The sequence below is a fragment of the Stomoxys calcitrans genome, chromosome 5, assembly GCF_963082655.1.
Source record: "Stomoxys calcitrans chromosome 5, idStoCalc2.1, whole genome shotgun sequence".
Classification (NCBI taxonomy): Eukaryota; Metazoa; Arthropoda; class Insecta; order Diptera; family Muscidae; genus Stomoxys; species Stomoxys calcitrans.
In genome coordinates this window covers 115700808-115720166 of record NC_081556.1, presented here as the reverse complement: position 1 = coordinate 115720166, position 19359 = coordinate 115700808, and the positions used below count along the sequence as shown (strand labels likewise).

Genomic DNA, 19359 nt, shown 5'->3' with positions numbered 1-19359 from the left:
AAACATAGCAGATGTTTATGGTCTCTTCTTCGATGTCCTTACAGCTTCAGCAAAAGTTGTTACTGGCAACCATCCATCTGTCAGCATGTTTTCCGACAGTGATCTGTCATGAGGGACACAATGATTGAGACGTCTGTTCTAGTCAGCAAAGCGGTAGATCACTTCAAGACTTGATTGGACCACGATAGGAAACCTGGAAGGAATAAAAGAGGTTTCCGATCGTATACCTAAGATGAACCTTGAGGTCAAGTGCGAGGCACTGCTGCCAACGGCACAGTCTTGGAATGACGGAACCCTAGTATTGTCATCTGGAAGATAATTTTACTCGGATGGATCAAAACTAGAGGTCAGAGTGGGCCTGGGGGTCGACATTGAGAACACGGGGACTGAGATCAGTTTTAGACTGCCTGACCATAATACGGTCCTGCAGGCGGAGGACAGGGCGATCACGGAATGCGTGAGATGGTGTGGTACTAACGGGAGTATGTCAAGTGTACGGACAGTAAAATTGTCATTACGGCAATAACAATCGGGACGGTAAGGTTACGAATAGTCTTGCAGTGTAAAATGGAAGTGAACGCCTTCTCTGAGGATGGCAAAATCCGCATTGTTTGGGTGCCTCGCCATAACGAAGTAAGGGAAATGAAAGGGCCGACGATTTGGCGGTGAAGGCCAGAGGACTGTCGCCAACAAACTTGATTAACCCGAAGCTTTTCGGGTCGAAAGGTGTATTTAGCGCCCACGCCTTTAACTCGGGCTGCGGTTAAAGGCGTGGGCGCTAAATTCGCATGCAACCCTGTGGAACATCGAAACGGTCGGTAGGACGGCTAAAATCCTATGGGAGGATCCAGATCGTGAGAAGATGAGGCTATTACTGAAAGGAAGTAAGAAGGAGGTCAGTATAGCGATTGGTATAATAACGGGACACATAGGATTACGAGCTCACTTATGTAAAATCGGTGCGGTGATAGCATGTGTAGAACATGCTGGGAAGATGATGAGACGTTGGGGCGTTTCTTTTGTCATTGCCCGGCTTTAGCGTCTAACAGATACCGGCACTTAGGTGTGGACACAATACCAGGCATGAACCAACCTAGGGTCGTGGCATGGAAAACAATGAAGGATTTTGTAAGTAGCAAGGAATTCCTTTCATTGATTTTCATTTTCGAGAATACCTTTTAGGTTTTAGAGCGCACAACAAGCCGATTATTGGCTTAAGTGTATGTTTATAGTGGCATGGGGCAGATTAATATCTGTAACCTCTTTTCAACCTAACCTAAGCCAAAATTTTGTTGCTATCGTTACAAAATTTTACATGCTCTCTGATTTGCTCAACAGAAGTTGGTAGACTCGGTTATGTAGTGTATCTGATTATACCGAAATTTTGATAATTGGTTGTAATACGCTCTTCTACATCTAGGCCATGAATAGTATGTATGGTATTGCTTAATTTTCTTCCAATGTCAATGAAATTTACAGTAGTTGTTAATGTGTTTTCGCTTTTTATTTCAGTGCCAAGTATCGTACACAGAGACTTCTAAGGATATGGTGTATATATAATGCAGTTATAGTCTTCAATACCCATGGCAAATAAGAATCTCACAGATTATCCTTTGGATAGAGCTGTCATATAATCGAACTTCCCCATTTAAAGTCAATACAAGAATGGCGAAAGATGCATTGTGGTGAGTACGATATATTGTACACTATTTTGGCCTACCCGCAATTTCATATTATTTTTGCTTATTAAATATCAATTAAATGATTAACCTTTAAGTAATAACTTTCAAATTTCATGATTTTGTTATTGCTGTCAAATTTAAACTAAATCTCGAAACCAGCCTAACTTACTCCATATTTAAAATGATTTATATTCGCCCCATTACAATGGCTTATATACCGCTTTTTAAAGTTCACCAGATGGCGATCAACCACAGTATCTCCATAATAATTGGAATTATGGCACAGCTTAAGCCATAATTACCTACAAGCCAGAGGATCCGTCTCGCGGTTAATGTTAGACATCAAATTATTTCATGTGAACATCAATCATAGGCCACTTTTGCTGTCTGCTACACTTGCAGGGTATGGGATGTCGGCTTGTTTAATTTTTATTTCTTCCTTTTAGCCATTTTTAAGAACAAATCTTGAACAGGATTAAATTATAACAGACAAACAGATTAAATGTACAATCAAAGAGAGCATAATGTTATGTGTAGACATGTATTCAACTTCAAAGCAACTCCTATATGGATAAGGAGAACACTATCTTTTTTTTTTGTTTCATTGCTGACCAATGCAATCTGCAAAAAGTTTTATTTTAAGTTTTTTCATATAAAAATAAAACTTGATTTTTATCATCCATCGTAGCAACATTTTTTTGCCATGCTCCTCTTCTTTGGTGGGGAGACAGAAGAAGATGTGTTACCGTTTCCTTGATTTTGTGGCACTTGTCAGTCCTGTTTAAAATTAACCGCAATGCAATGCCTTTGAAATGAATTGCGATGGCCAAGATCAATAAACCCACATTTATCTTTGTATTTAAGTTTGTTGAGTGTTGTTATATTTCTCCGAACTTTTCCTCTTTCGCTCTACTATATCTGTGTTCCTGCAGAATCTAAGGACTTTGTTGCGGGCCATGGTGTACTTGTATTTGTTACATTAGCATGGCATGGATATTTAAAGCATTACCAATCAAACCCCACCAGCATTTTGGTAAATGCATAGTATTTGGAGATTGAGAAAGAGGTGTCTTACTTTATTTAATTAGATAAGTGGAGTAAGGATTCCTTGTAACCACTGAGGATTTTTGTACCTAACCACAATGGTGGATATCAAAACGTAGGCCATGCTGTGTGCCAAGTAACTTCTCACATATCCATGGGTGCTGTCCGATATAAGATGAAGCTCAGTCGTTAGATATTTTCTTTTAGACAAATTCGAACGTCTTGTCGCATGACGACACCTTAGGTTAGGTTAGATTGAAAATAGGGTGCAGATATTTATCCGCCCCATGCCACTATGGACATACACCTTAGCCAGTAATCTGCTTGTTGTGCCCCCTAACTACACAAAAATAGTAACTTCGAAAAATAAAATCTAAGTTAGGAATTCTTACAAAATCCTTACTTGTTTTCCACGCTACGCCCCAAAGTTGGTTCATGTCTAGTATTGCGTCCCCACCTAAGTGCCGGTAGCTGTTAGACCCGAAAGCTGGGCAATGACAAAGGAAATGCTCCAACGTCTCATCATCTTCCCCGCATGCCCTACACATGCCATCACTTGCCGCACCGATTTTGCATAAGTGAGCTTGTAGTCCTATGTGTCCCGTTATTATACCAATAGCTATACTGACCTCCTTCTTACTTCCTTACTGTATAAGCCTCGTCTTCAAACGATCTTCATTCCTCCACAAGATTTTCGCCGTCCTACCGATCGTTTCGCTGTTCCACAGTATTGCATGCGCATTCGTCACCCACGCCCTTAACTCGGACTGCTTCGACCCAAAAGACTGCCAAATCATCTGCCCTTTCAATTCTCCTTACTCCGTTATGGCCCCGCATTGAAACGATGCGTATTTTGCCATCCTCAGATCTTCTCCTCCTCTCATAATCTCCTTCTTACACTGCAAGGCTATTCGTGACTTTATCGTCCTGATTGTTATTGCCGTTATGGCAATTTTACTGTCGGTAAAGATGTTCACACTCAACGTCCTCGCGTAAGTACCACATCACTTTACGAATTCCGTGATCGCTCGGATCTCCGCCTGTAGGACCGTATTATGGGCAGGCAGTCTAAAATAGACCTCATTCCCTGTGTTCTCAATGTAGACCCCCAGGCCCACTCTGTCCTCTAGCTTTGATCCATACGTGTAACATGATCGCCAATCCAAGACTGCGCTGGTGGCAGCAGAGCCTCGCACTCGACGTCAAGTGTCTATTGAGGTATCCGATCGGAAACCTCTTCCATTCCTTTCAGGTTTCCTATAGTCGCTTCGATTATACCGCGATGGTATGATCTGCCCCTATCCTCAATCCATTCTCCCATTGCCTAAAGTCTCGTAGCTACAGTGGCTGCCTCAAACTTAATCCGTATGTCAATGGGTCAGATATCTAGAATAGCCTCCAATACCCTAGTGGGCGTGTTCCTAATTGATCCGCCTATGCCAAAACAACATGTTCTTTGAATCTGTTGTATGGTCCTTATGTTGCACTTTTTCTCCATAGCAGGCCACCAAACTACTGAGGCGTAAGTAAGTTTTGGTCTAATCACGCTCCTGTAGAGCCAGGTGACTATCCTTGGATTCAGCCCCTTACAAGCCTACGCCACTTCTACATAGTGCCCAACACCTGTGAGCCTTCTCAGTACACTCTTGAATGTGACACTTCCAATTTAGTTTCCTGTCCAAGATCATCCAAGAAATTGTCTTATAGAGGAAACGTGGTGCGTAAAATTGGCCCACCTTCGTCTTTTTCGTGAACAGCCATATATCAGTATACTCTAGGTTAACATTGAGACCTCTGGATCTAGCCCAGTCATATAACATATGCAAGACCCTTCCGTGCCAGCTTCTGCATAGCTGGCACGGATCCTTACCACTTTGAAGAATTACAACATCTTCTGCGTTGCAGACGGGCCGTAAATCCCTCCTCAGTCAGCATCCGTAATAGGTCATTTATGGTGGTCACCCATAGGAGTGGCGATAAAATGCCCACCTGTGGAGTGCTGTGTGCCATTTTCTCCCTTATATTTATGCCATGGGAAACACATTTCCACCTGTTCCTTAGCCACTAGGTCTATCCAATCTCTAAGGACCGGGTCCACCCGGTACTGGTCTAAGGATTGCATCAGTGTGTCGGTCCGCACATTGTTAAAAGCCCCCTCAATGTCAATGCATACCTCCAGGGTGTACATTTTTGCATCGAAGGATTCTTCCATTTCATGCACAACCTCGTGCAGGGCAGTCTCCACCAACCTTCCCTTGACATAGGCATGCTGTTTGTATTTGAGCACTTCGCTAGATGTCCTACTCTTTATCATGGTATCCAGAATACGTTCCATGGTTTTGAGTAGAAAGGACGTAAGGCTTATGGGTCTGTAGGCCTTTGGTGTCGCATAACTTGCCTTGCCGGGCTTGGATATAAACACCATCCTTGCCTCCTGCCAGGCCTGTGGAGTATATGCAAGTCCTAGGCACGCTGTATAAATTGTGGCCAGATAGTCTGGCGCTTCACCTGGCCACTATTTTTCTGTAGTTACGCCTCTTTCTGTAGTTACGCCGTAGATATTCCATCAGGTCCGGGTGACTTAAATGGTTTGAAGCTCCTCAAGGATTCCTTCACCAAAAATTCCGTTATTATAAACCTTTGATCAACGTCATTATTCCAAGACTCCGGTGTTTCCGTGAGTCCCATCGTATCCTGTGGAAAATGGGTTTTCACCAAAAGCCTCAACATGTCCACCGTTGTCTCTGCTCTGACTCGCATGTCGTCTTCTAAAGATTCAGTGTGGATATGGGTTTTTGAGAGAAACTTTTTTTTATCTTGGCGGCGTCTTTAACGCTATCGACCTGTTCGCAGAAAAGCCTCCAGAAGGCACGTTTATCCCCTCTGGTTATCTTATTGTATTCTTTGAGCTGTGTGAAATACACATCCCAATAAACTTCCGCTTGTTTACGAAGTGCTCTGTTAAAAAGTTTGCGGACCTCTTTCCCAATATTGCGAATCTCCCCGGTCATCCAGTGTTTTTCGTGGGTTGATTTCCTTTCCCGAAGCGGACAACTATCTTCGAAGGACCCCACCAGTGTTTTGACCTAAAGGTAACTTGTGGTTACAGTACCCACTGGGAATTTTGATATTCACCATTAAAGGAATCGGTATCTGATTGCGGATTTATCTATGATGGGGGATATCATAAAGTAGAAGATATTGGATGCATAGTAACATTTCGAAAAACTTCTCACCTACTTATAGGTGCTGTCAGATCCAAGTTCAAGCTCAGTGATAATATATGTTCTTTTTTTGTAGCCGATTCTGAACGGTGTATCGCAAGACGACATCTGCTTCATAGATTAATACCTCACAAAGTGCCACCGTGGCATATCGGCTTATAACGCCGAACGCAAAAATCAATGAGTGCTATCCGATTTAAATTTTAAGCTCAATGATAAGGGGCCTCATTCTGATTCCTGTACATCTCAATTCGTACACACTTAAGTTTCCATTTCCTTCTTCTTTTTGCGGAATAGGCGTTTCTCACCTTTTCTTTTCTCCCGTTGCTACTGATTGGAGAATTGCTCTGTATGCTATACGGATTTCGCGGCATTTTCCATGGAGTGGGCAATAGTTTGGCCGTTATATCATCGGGACAAGCAGTTGGGTCAGTCGAGTGGGGTATGCCGCTGCCATCTGTTGTGTTTGCAGCTTTTCAATGTCCAGCTTTCGTGCAGCGTCAGATAGTACTTTCCTTGCCATGTTCAAACGGGTGCGAACCTTTGCTGCAATAAGTTAATGATCCGAATCTATATTCGCTCAACGGTTGGATCGTACATCTAACAAGCTGGATGAATGCCCTCCATCTATTATAACATGATCAATTTGGTTTCTTGTGTTTTGATCGGTCGACAGCCATGTGGCTTTGTGAATATTTATATGTTGAAATCTGGTTCTACTAACTACCATGGTTTTTGCCACGGCGAAATCTATCAGCCTCAACCCATTACTGGACGTTATCTCGTGGAGGCTAAACTTTTCGACTGTTGGACCAAAAATATCTTCCTTTCCTATCTTCGCATTAAAATCTCCCAGAACGCTTTTAATCTCATGGGCGTGGCAGCAGTCATATTTCCTCTCTAGCCGCTCGTAGAAAATATCCTTGGTCTGCTCGTCTTTGTCTTCCGTCGGGGCATGGGCACAAATAAGGCTAATTTTGAAGAATTTGGCTTTTACGCGGATTGTGGCAAGCCTCTCATCCACCGGAATAAAGCCGGAGACAAGGTATTTCAGTCTCCGACTAGCCGCAAATTCACAGCCAAATTCATGCCTCGTGTTATGGCAGCTATAGTATAGTTCGTCACCGTTTGGTGTTGTGGTGACGCCATTCCCAGTCCATCGCATTTCCTGTAGGGCGGTAATATCTGCCTTGTACTTCTTTAATACATCCAGCCAGCGCGTATACTGCACCTTCTCTATAAAGAGTGCGGACATTCCAGGTGCAGATCCGCAAATCATGGTCCTTCTTTCATTTGCGTGGGTGGTCAACGTTGGAGGGAGGGGGTCCGTTTTTACTATTCCTTTGTTTCTCATAGTAGTTGTCATAGTTTTCCGGTAGCGGGTTTTGTGGGATTGTGGGTTTTGTGGAATTGCAACAGATTCAGAAAACATGTTGTCTTGGCCTAGACATGGCGATGAGGACCACGCCCTCTAGGACACTAGAGGCTATTTTAGATATCCGACCAGTAGACCCACAGATTAAGTGTGCGGTAGCCGCTGCTGCTATGAGACTTAAGGCAATGGAAGAATGTATAGAGGATAGAAGTTCACACCATCGCGGTATAATCGAGGCGACGATAGGAAGCCTGGAGGAATTGAAGAGGCTTCCCATCGAATACCTGAGACGACATTTGAGGTCGAGTGCGAGGCACTGCTGCCAACGGCACAGTCTTGGTTTCAATTAACTCTGCTATTGCCATATGAAAGTTCGTACTACACAGCTCAAATCAAAGCTAGAGGACAGAATGGGCCTAGGGGTCTGCATTGAGAACCCAGGGACAGAGATCTGTTTCAGACTACCTGCCCATAATATGGGTTGCCCAAAAAGTAATTGCGGATTTTTCATATAGTCGGCGTTGACAAATTTTTTCACAACTTGTGATTGCATTCTTTCTTCTGTCAGTTATCAGCTATTATTTTTAGCTTGCTTTAGAAAAAAAGTGTAAAAAAAGTATATTTGATTAAAGTTCATTCTAAGTTTTATTAAAAATGCATTTACTTTCTTTTAAAAAATCCGCAATTACTTTTTGGGCAATAGCTCCCATGCAAACCGATCTTCCCTTTTTATTTTTTCTCCCTTTCCTTAAGGGCGAAATTCTTATCCGATTTGGTTGACATTTTGCACAATGGGATCTATTATTGTCTCTAACATGCAAGCCAAGTATGGTTGTAATTGGTCAATAACCTGACATGGCTCCATTATCCTTTGTTTGCCCATAAAGAGTTACCGGGCAAAAAACTTCACAAATGCCATCCATGGTAGAGGGTATCTAAGATTGGGCTCGGCCTAACTTAGCAAGCTTTTACTTTTCATTTTCGTTTGAAATTTAGGTAATGGGGAAATAACGATAGTATCGATTCTTTCGATATTTGTTATTAGAAATATCGAATGCTGCGATTATCGATAATTTGCCAGCTCCACCTTATATCATGGTGGTGGATATGAGAAAACCTTTCAATTTTACAAATAATCCCAGACACTGTGCTTTACGCTTTGTCCAACCAAGAATGGCTAAAAAGATGTGCCAGACTATCATGTTGCAATGCCTGTTTGGTAGATTTGGCGGCTAGTTGGCCAGTCAGGTTAGTTGATTAAAGAGTTTTTTTTTTTTGGTTTTTTTTTTTTGCAAATTTCCTGTTGTTGCCGTTGTTCTAAGGCCACTAAACGAAATGAGCGTATTTTGATATGTAACAGTAGTTACCAGTTCTATTACAGCCACATGGAAGTGTTCCTATCTGGCATGATTTTTGTTGCGTCTTTGTGCCATGGTCCTGGTCTTCTGTTTCGCCTTCTGTCACCACCGGTTCTGTTGCCTATGCTAGGAGTTTAGAATATTTTGTTCTAATTTATGAAGAATTTAATGCAGTTATTTAATACTGGCCAATCAAGCAACAGCCACCAAGTCCATCGTTGGCCATGGTGCACAAAGAATAACGTTAACGATTTTCTATTGGCACAGCATTTCAATAAAGTAACATTACGGAGTTACCATTCCAATATTGACAGAGTTAGTCTATGGTAAATTGATTTCAAAAAACGAAAATCTGTATAGAACAAGAAAACTAAAGGCCGGTTAAGTCAACGGCTGGCTGGCCAACGGTTTTGTGAAATTTATTTATGAAACTATTCCATTAAGCAACGACAATGACAATGACACTGTCACCGCTTTATGAATTGATGGCAATGACCAGGCAACTTCAAACGCGAATAAGGATGATGTAAAATTTCCTGTCTTATTGGAAATGGATCATAAGTCTAGGAGTTTTGGTATAGTAGAAGATTTTGTTGGGAAGGCCAAAGGAGCTTTCACGCATGTGGACTTTGGCTCATGTCATGTGTGCCCACAGACAGCCACCATTGGCTCCGAACAATTGGTAGTAAATTTTACAAACCATTGGACAGGAATGGCCGTTACCTCTCCTTGGCCATCGTTTTTATTATGAAGAACAACTGAAATGTCAATTTTCATCTGTGCAACATGTGCGATGGGATATGATCAACCATGGGCACGCATATCAAGCACAATTGATGTGACCAAACGCCAAGCAATAATAATTCCAAAACAATGGGGGAGTAAAGAAAAAAAGACGTCAGTTTTTTTAGCAGGAGATGGTACCATTGGTTTGCTGGTAGATTGTAAAGGAACTTATGGACGATACTGAGATAAAGAGTAGGACATTTGACAAGCAGCATATTTCGTATCTTTTCCCTTTTTTTGGTTTTCCCCTTGTTTCCTCAATATGAAAAATACCACCCCACTGTAACAAGTATGCTTCGTGTTCCCATGGTCTGCAATATCTTTCAAAGTCATTTGTCCTAAAAACTTTTATCCCAATTGAATACCAGCAACTGCGTTCCTATGGGTAACCCCAAAAAAAGAAACTTCCTCCAAATAGCAAAAGAATAGACAACATGAAACGACTATAAATAAGCCAGCCATTCTGGGCTATTGTAACCTGTCAAGTGTCTGCTGGTTGCGCTTTTTTTGTGTGTTTCTAACCACAGGACACCTTGACTTATTCCCCACATAGAACACACAAAAAATTACACAAAATTCTGCCTTTTCAGCATTCAAGGAAAAAAATGTAAAAAACCTAAGGAATGAACAGACGTCCAGCTTTAGGGAGACAGATGCATGAATGCGTTGTGTAGGAATATAAACAAATGCATGTTTGTGGGCAAAATGTCAACCAACTGATGACACTTAGCCTTTAAGGTATGACACTTCTATAACTTGCTTCTCTCATTGGCTTATTTCTATGGAAAAGATTTGTTTGATTCTATACTTCATGGCGTGAAAATTTATAAAAGATCTCACGAATTCATGTGAAAGGGATACATAAACAATTTTTGAATTTAGCATGGTTACCATAGCTAAATAGCAGCAGCTACTGTACATTATTCTACTGCAGGCGATGTTTCGATAGTGTCAATGTTTGCCAAACAAATTGACAATGGCCCGACAACGGGCATTCGAAGCTTGTGAAGATCAAAGATGTAGAGCAAAAGTATTTTGATAAGAAAAAAAAAAAAATATTTTTTCCAAGGTAAACTTCTGTGCGGGGTTCTATGCTACTTTTCCCATCGGATGCCTCCCCAGGTGGTGGATTGGGGAAAGCTTACAGATATGACGGGCACCGCAGAAATAAAATATGCAGGGGGCGAACCAAAAAGTTAGCACAAGCAGGGGGTGTCCTGCTTGCTACTAAATTTCCCATGAACATTCCACTAAGGAACAGGGGATACTTCTCTCATATCAACGAGTGCAGTCCGATTAAAGTTTAAGCTCAGTGATAAGGAGCCACCTTTTGTAAGCCGAGTCCGAACGGCGTGGCGCATAGCGACACCACTTGGTAGAGAAGTTTTAATATGACAGAATACCTCACAACTATACCACTAATTAACAATGCTGAAAATGTTTCTGATGTTCACGTATTCGTATCGGTGCACCTTGATTCCAGGTGTACGGCGTCATAGGCCGATATGCTAACCTCTGCGCCACGGTAGCCTGCCGCTTGCACCGATACGAATACGATCACGATGGATTCGTGCAATAGGGTCGGCAGCAGATGAGCCAAAGGAAAATGGCCAACAGTGGCGCTCGCAGATCTTCATAAGATGCACCATCAAGAAAGTCCGGCCTAGTGGGTCTCTGGCAGCCCCAGCACTAAGCTGCCATACGATGGCCCAATCCGCAATCCATCAAAAAAAAAAAAACAGTAAGGAAAGGCAAAAGTCGGGCGCTGCCGACTTTATAATACCCTACACCTACCCTATAAATACAAAAGGGGGGCTATATATAATTCTGAATCAACTTTGATGGACCTCGGTGGACGTATTCAGATAGGTTATTAAAATTACTGTATCAAATTTCGAGCAAAGCAAATATGTTCGAAATGTAAGAACTACGGTTGACAAATGACAAATAATTACCCAAAATGTGACGAACATATAGATGGGAGCTATATCTAAATCTGAACCGATTTCGATCAAGGTTTATGGATATTATTAAAGTCGTCGAGGAAAACGTTGTACAAAATTTTGGGAAGATTTCTCAATATATGCGCTTGCAGTGGGTCTAGGAGTGAAAATCGGGCGGTATCTATACAGGAGAGCTATATCGAAATCTCAACCGATTTCTATAAAACTCGACAGTAATATCGAGAGTAATAAGAAAAATCCTTCCTGCCAAATTTCTAGAGAATCGGTCAACAAATGACTATTTTATTGCTCTATTACTGCAAATCGGACGAACATATATATGGGAGCTATATATAAATCTGAACCGATTTCCATGAAATTTACCAGTAATATTGAGAGTCAAGAGAAAATCCCTTCTGCCGAATTTCGAGAAAGTCGATTAACAAAATACCATTTTATTGCTGTATTACTGCAAATCGGACGAACATATATATGGGAGCTATATCCAAATTTGAACCGATTTCTATGAAATTCAACACTAATATTGAAAGTCATAAGAAAATCCCTTCTGCCGAATTTCGAGAGAATCTGTTAACAAATGACCATTTTATTGCTGTATTACTGCAAATCGGACGAACATATATATGGGAACTATATCCAAATCTGAATCGATTTCCATGAAATTCACCAGTAATATTGAGAGTAAAGAGAAAATCCCTCCTGCCGAATTTCGAGAAAATCTGTTAACAAATGACCATTTTATTGCTGTATTACTGCAAATCGGACGAACATATATATGGGAGCTATATCCTAATCTGAACCGGGGCGGTCCCTCCCCCTCTCCTTAATTTTCAGAAACGCCAGATCTCGATGATGGGTGGTGCGATGTAAGCGAAATTTTGTTTGCTTTCTTAAAGTAACTGAGAAATAAGAATTTGGTATCAAAATTTCAGATGGGGTACCTAGGGGGGCCGCCCCACCCCCAAAACCTACCGATTATATATATAGACCAATCATGACAATATGGGACTCAAATGAAAGGTATTTAAGAGTAGAAAATGTATCTGCTATCCAATTGTCGGACTAAGTGTTGGGGGACCATCCCAATCCCAAAACACCCCTAAATCGGCCGTATTTACCAACCTTGGCAATATGGGACTCAAATGCACCCCGAAGTTTCTGGGGGTGCATCCCTTCCCCAAAAACCCCCCAAACAGGACTTATTTACTGATCATGACAATATGGAGCTCAAATGAATGGTATTCAAGTGTAGAACACGAATCTGGGTCCAAGTGTATAGGGGGCCGCCCCTTCCAAAAACAACCCCCAAAGAGGATAAATTTTCTTCAATAGCAATATGGGGCTCAAATGAAAGGTCTTTGGGAGTAAAGCACGAATCTGATATCAATATTCCGGAAAAATTGTGTATGGGGCTTCCCCACCGCCATAACACCACCCATATAGGAGGTATTTGCTGACCATTCCAATATGGGGCTGTAATAAGTATTTTAGAGTAGAACACAAATCTTATATATATATTCTCCGGGCCAAGTCACTGAAGGGCCGCCCCATCCCCCAAAACACCCCCTAAACCGGTCATGTTTGCCGACTATGGCAATATGAGTCTCAAATTAAAGGTATTTGGGAGTAAACCATAAATCTGATATCAACAATCGGGACCAACTCTCTAGGGGACGTCCCACCCCCATAACAAGGCCCAAATAGGACGTATTTGCTCTCCATGACAATTTTGGTTCTTAAAGGGGGAGGATCTTGATATGATAGTTTTTAGGGCCCATACCCTAAACCGGACACCGGAGTTTTGCAGTAAGTGGTTTAAATAAAAGGTAATTGAGATTAGAAAACGAATACCTTATTTTGAGGCCAATGGCAATATGGGGTCCAAATAAATGATATTTGAGAATAGAGCACAATGGTGGATATATATTTTCAAGACTAAGTGTTTGGGGGGACCACCCCACTCCCCAAAACACCTAAATCGGGCATATTTACCAACCATGTCCATGTGCGGCTCAAATGAAAGGTATTTGGGGGTCTACCCCTTTTCTTAAACACCCCTCAAACAACAATTCTTAACTTTTCTAAACACCCCTCAAACAACAATTCTTAACTGACCATCGCAATATGGGGCTCAAATAAAGGTATTTTGGGAGTAAAATAGGAATCTGATATCCAAATGTGGGACCATGTATTTGGGTCATCGCCCCTTTCCCAAAAAACACCCCCAAGAGTACAAATTTTGCGGCCAAATGGTTGTGGACGCCTCATCCCATAAACTTCCCTTAAACCAATGGCAATATGGGGTTTAAATAAATGGTATTTGAGAGAAGAACACGATGCTGATATTTTTTTCAAGAGTCTATCGGACCACCGAAAGCACGCTCACTTTCGAAGGAGTAAAGCTAGGCGCTTGAAATTTAGCGCAAATACTTTTTATTAGTGTTGGTCGGTTGGGATTATAAATGGGCCAAATCGGTCAATGATTCGATATAGCTGCCATATAAACCGATCTTGGGCCTTGACTTCTTGAGCCTCTGGAGGGCGCAATTCTTGTCCGATTTGACTGAAATTTTGCATGGTGTGTTTTCGTATCAGTTTCAACAACTGTGCTAACTATGGTTCAAATCGGTCCATGTTTTGATATAGCTGCCATATAAACCGATCTTGGGTTTTGACTTCTTGAGCCTCTAGAGGGCGTAATTCTCGTCTTATTCGGCTTAAAATTTGCATGGTGTCTTTTGTTATGACTTCTAACAGCTGTGCTAAGTATGGTTTAAATCGGTTCATAACCTGGTATAGCTGCCATATAAACCGATCTTGGGTCTTGACTTCTTGAGCCTCTAGAGGGCGTAATTCTCATCCGATTCGACTTAAAATTTGCATGGTGTCTTTGTTTTGACTTCCAACAAATGTGCTTAGTATCGCGTACATCGGTTCATAACCTAATATAGCTGCCATATAAACCGATCTTGGGTCTTGACTTCCTGAGCCTCTAGAGGGCGCAATTCTCACCCGATTTGGCTGTAATTCGGCACGTGTTGTTGTGATATCACTTCTAACAACTGTGCTAAGTGTGGTTCAAATCGGTACATAACCTGATATAGCTGCCATATAAACCGATCTTGAGTCTTGACTTCTTGAGCCTATAGAGGGCGCAATTCTCATCCGATTTGACTGAAATTTTGCACGTGGTGTTTTCGTACCAGTTTCAACAACTGTGCTAATAATGGTCCATGTTTTGATATAGCTGCCATATAAACCGATCTTTGGTCTTGATTTCTTGAGCCTCTAGAGGGCGCAATTCTCACCCGATTTGGCTGAAATTTTTCATCAGGTGTTTTGTTATGACTTTTAACAACTGTGCTTAGTATGGCACAAATCGGTACATAACCTAATATAGCTGCCACATAAACCGTTCTGGCATCTTGACTTCTTGAGCCTCTAAAGGGCGCAATTCTCATCCGATTTGGCAGAGATTGTGTACAACGGCTTCTCCCATAACCTTCAACATACTTGTTCAATATGATTTGAATTGAGCTATAGCTTGATACAACTTCCATATAAACCGATCTCCCGATTTTTCTTCCTGAGCCCCTACAAGGCGCAATTCCTATCCGAATGGACTGAAATATTAAACAATGACTTCTACAATGTTCAGCACTAAACTCATTTATGGTCCGAATCGGATTATAACTTAATATAGCTCCAATAGCATAACAGTTCTTATTGATTATTCTTTATTTGCCTAAAAAAAGATGCTGGCAAAGAACTCGACAAATGCTATCCTGGGTGGAGGGTATATAAGCTTCGACCCGGCTGAACTTAGCACTCTTCTACTAATTGAATTTAGCATGGTTACCATAACTAAATAGCAATAGCTACTGTACATAATTCTACTGCAGGTGATGTTTCGATAGTGTCAATGTTTGTCAAACAAATTGACAATGGCCTGACAATAGGCATCCGAAGCTTAAGTGTAGATCAAAGAAGTGAAGCAAAAGAATTCTGATAAGAAAAAAAAATTATTCCAAGGTGAGCATTCAAATGGAGAAAGATGGTGCAAAGATTCGCAAGTGAGTATTTCGGCATATATGTGAGAAATTTATTTCAATTAAACTACTAAATTATGTTATACCTATCCACTATTATATGTTTAGTTGAAGATTAATGGCGTAGGACATTTGCTTCTCTATTACTGAACATCCAGATTTATTGTAAAATAATTGCACAACAATTTTTTAAACTGCAACTATTCCATTTAAGCAGCACACCATTTAGAAAAATTAACCATTGCGCTAAACTAGGAAAAATCTTCAGAAGAGGTCTGACTACACATAGTATTAGCAGCTAGGAAATATTTATGTATATATTGTATGGATGGATAGATGGGTAATAATTACAATAATTTTGTAGTGTGCTCTAAGAAAATGCAGCCGCTTTAGATTTGGTCTATGATTAATTTGACCATTAGCACTGCAATATAACGCATAACGTCATATTACTTACAATTTAAAAAAATTGTTCAATTAAAACCCGCTTTATCTTTCACTAGCAAGAGAATCCTCCTCTTCAAGTGTATGGTAGTGACAAAAGACTCATATTCATGAGAATAGTAACTAACCACACGATGACTATGTTTGGCTTCCTTAACATGGCATTAGAGCACCACAGACGATATACATATCAAACTCATACAAGAGCGTAGGTCTGGACTACACTTTGCCTACACAAATTTTCGCAAGCATTTAAAATCTTTTGTGAGTGAAACATTTCGATGAATTTGTTCCATTTCAAATCTAAATTCGAAATGGCCAACACAATGCTCTAATTAATTTTCCGTGATATACCATTTCATTGAAATTTTATGATTATGTCGAATTTCTGAGAATTTTAAGGACAACTGATTTTCAATGGATTGCCATTTAAAACAAAAATAGAAAAAAAACCAGTAAGGAAAGGCAAAAGTTGGGCGGTGCGAATCTATTATGCCCTATACCTACTCTACAATTATTGGGTTGCCCAAAAAGTCATTGCGGATTTTTCATATAGTCGGCGTTGATAAATTTTTTCACAGCTTGTGACTCTGTAATTGCATTCATTCTTCTGTCAGTTATCAGCTGTTACTTTTAGCTTGCTTTAGAAAAAAAGTGTGAAAAAAGTATATTTGATTAAATTTCATTCTAAGTTTTATTAAAAATGCATTTACTTTCTTTTAAAAAATCCGCAATTACTTTTTGGGCAACCCAATATAAATTCGGGTAATAAATATATGTATGCTAGCTGACCCGGGCCCGCTCCGCTGCGCCTTCTTTTACTTTATATGGAACAAAAGTTTCCATGAAATATTTATTTTCAACAATTACAGATGTTTTAGTGAAATACCATGCTAACTTGACTAACAGTTTAACAATAAAAGTGTCTTTATGTGAATCCCATATGATCTCTATTGATCTACGAATTTAAGTTTGGATGTAAGGTGTACTCCATTCTTAAAATACTTCATTTCAGCCCGATATCCTCATGATGTCTGATTTAGTGGTGTTTTCGGGGGAGAGGTGGTGCCCCAGATACTTGGCCCTGAAAAAATATCAGCATCGTGCTCTTCTCTCAAATACCATTTATTTAAACCCCATATTGCCATTGGCTTAAGAGGATTTTACAGGATGACCCCAAATAGGTTATCATGGCCCCAAAATAGGTTATCAAATTCGTTTTCTAATCTCAAATACCTTTCATTTGAGCCACATATTGGTATGGTCGAAAAATTGTTTCCCTTTGGGGGTGTTTTGGGAAAGGGGTGATGCCCTTAATACATGGTCCTACATTTGGATATCAAATTCGTATTCTACTCCCCAATACCTTTATTTGAGCCCCATATTGCGATAGTCACTAAAACATTGCTGTTTGTGGGGTATTTTGGGAAAGGGGTAGACCCTCAGAAAATTGGTCCCGAAATTGGGTATCAATTCTTGCTCTATCCCCCAATACCTTTCATTTAAGCTCCACATTGACATGGTCGGTAAATATGCCCGATTTAGGGGTGTTTTGGGGATTGGGGTGGTCCCCCAAACACTAAGCCCGGCAAATATATCTGCAACGTGCTCTATTCCCATATATCTATACATCATGTTTCTGAACCACATATTGCCATTGCCCTCAAAATTGGATATGAAATTCGTTTTCGAATCTCATTTAAACCCCTTATTGCAAAATTCAGCAAATATGTCCGGTTTGGGGTATTGGCCCTAAAAACTATGAATATTTAGTTCCACTCTCTTTAAGACCCAAACTGTCTTGGAGAGAAAATACGTCCTATTTGGGGATTGGTGTTACGTCCGCTAGACAGTTGGCTCCTAATGTTGATAGCAGATACGTGGTCTACTCTCACAAAACTTTAATTTGAGCCCCATATTTCCATAGTCGGTAAACATGACCGGCATTTTGGGGGATGGGCGGCCACTCAGTGAGTTGGCCTAGAAAATATATATCGGATTCGTGTTCCACTTTAAAACCCCCTTATTTGAGCCTCATATTGCAATAGTCAGAAAATACTTACTATTTGGGTGGTGTTGTGGGAGTGGCGTGGCCCCGTAGACACTTTTCCCGAATATTGATATCAAATTCGTGCTTTACTCCCAAAGACCTTTCATTTGAGCCCCATATTACTATGGTCGTAAATTTGTTCCGTTTGGGGGATGTTTTTGGTGAGAGGCGGCCCCCCAAAACAATTGGTCCCGTATTTGGATATTAGATTCGAATTCTACACTCAAATACCTTTTATTTAAACCCTATATTCCCATGGTTAGTAAATTAGTGCTGTTTGGGGGGTGTTTTGGGGAAGTGGTGGACCCAACAGAAACTTGGTCCCACATTTGGATATCAGATTCGTATTCTACTCGCAAATACCTTTCATTTGAGTCCCATATTGCCATAGTCAGTAAATATGTCCGATTTGGGGGTATTTTTAGTCTTGGGGTGGTCCCCTTAGCACTTGGTCCGACAATTGGATATCAGATACGTTTTCTCATCCTAAATACCTTTCATTTGAGTCCCATATTGTCGTGATTGGTCAAAATATATGTTTGGTAGGTTTTAGGGTGGGGCAGCCCCCTTAGGTACCCCATCCGAAATTTGGATACCACATTTTTATTTTTAGGGTACTATATGATTGCACACAAAATTGCGCTTAAATCGCACCAACCATCTCCGAAATCTGGCGTTTCTGAAAATTAGTGTAAGGGGGAGGGTCCGCCCCCCCCCCCCCCCCTTCAAATATCAAAAAATGTAGTACCCTATTTTCACCACGGGATCATTGTGCACCATCTGTGAAAATTTAAAGAAAATCGGTTCAGCCATACAAACAAACAAACAAATCTACAAACAAACACAAATTGATTTTTATATATAAGATTCGTAGTCTACTCCCGAATACCTTTCATTTGATTCCTATATTGATACATACGTCCAATATGTCTATTTGGAGCAGTTTACGGACTTGGGCTACCCCTTGGATACTTGAACCCAAGTTTTTACACCACATTCGCTTTCTACTCTCCAATATCATTAATTTGATACCCATATTGTCCCTATCGGTCAGCTTTTGATTTTGGGTGGCGTTTTTGTGGTAATGGCGGAGGGTCCGCCCCCTTCCAACATCAACAAATTTCATAACCTATACCACCTTCCTGACCATATTCGTAATCTACTCCCGAATACTTTTCATTCAAGCCCCATATTATCGGCCAATAAACCAATTTGGGGGTTTTGGGGTCGGTGCGGCCCCCCTATTACTTGGACTCTATTTTTAATATGGAAATCGTACTCTACTTTTGAATACCTTTCTTTTAAGTCCCATATTGCCCAATCGGTCCACTTTAAGTTTTGGGTGGTACTTTTGGGGTAAGTAGGAGGGTCCGCCCCCCCCTT

General features: G+C 40.8%; 1 protein-coding gene across 1 annotated transcript in view; it reads left to right on the top strand.

Moving 5' to 3' along the window:
- The first annotated feature begins 1518 nt into the window (after positions 1-1518).
- LOC106086659 (uncharacterized) overlaps positions 1519-19359 on the top strand; it is a 243113-nt gene continuing 225272 nt past the window's right edge. Inside the window, exon 1 of the mRNA XM_059369555.1 lies at positions 1519-1685. The gene's annotated coding sequence lies outside the window, so the exon portion shown is untranslated. The remainder of the gene's footprint in view (positions 1686-19359) is intronic.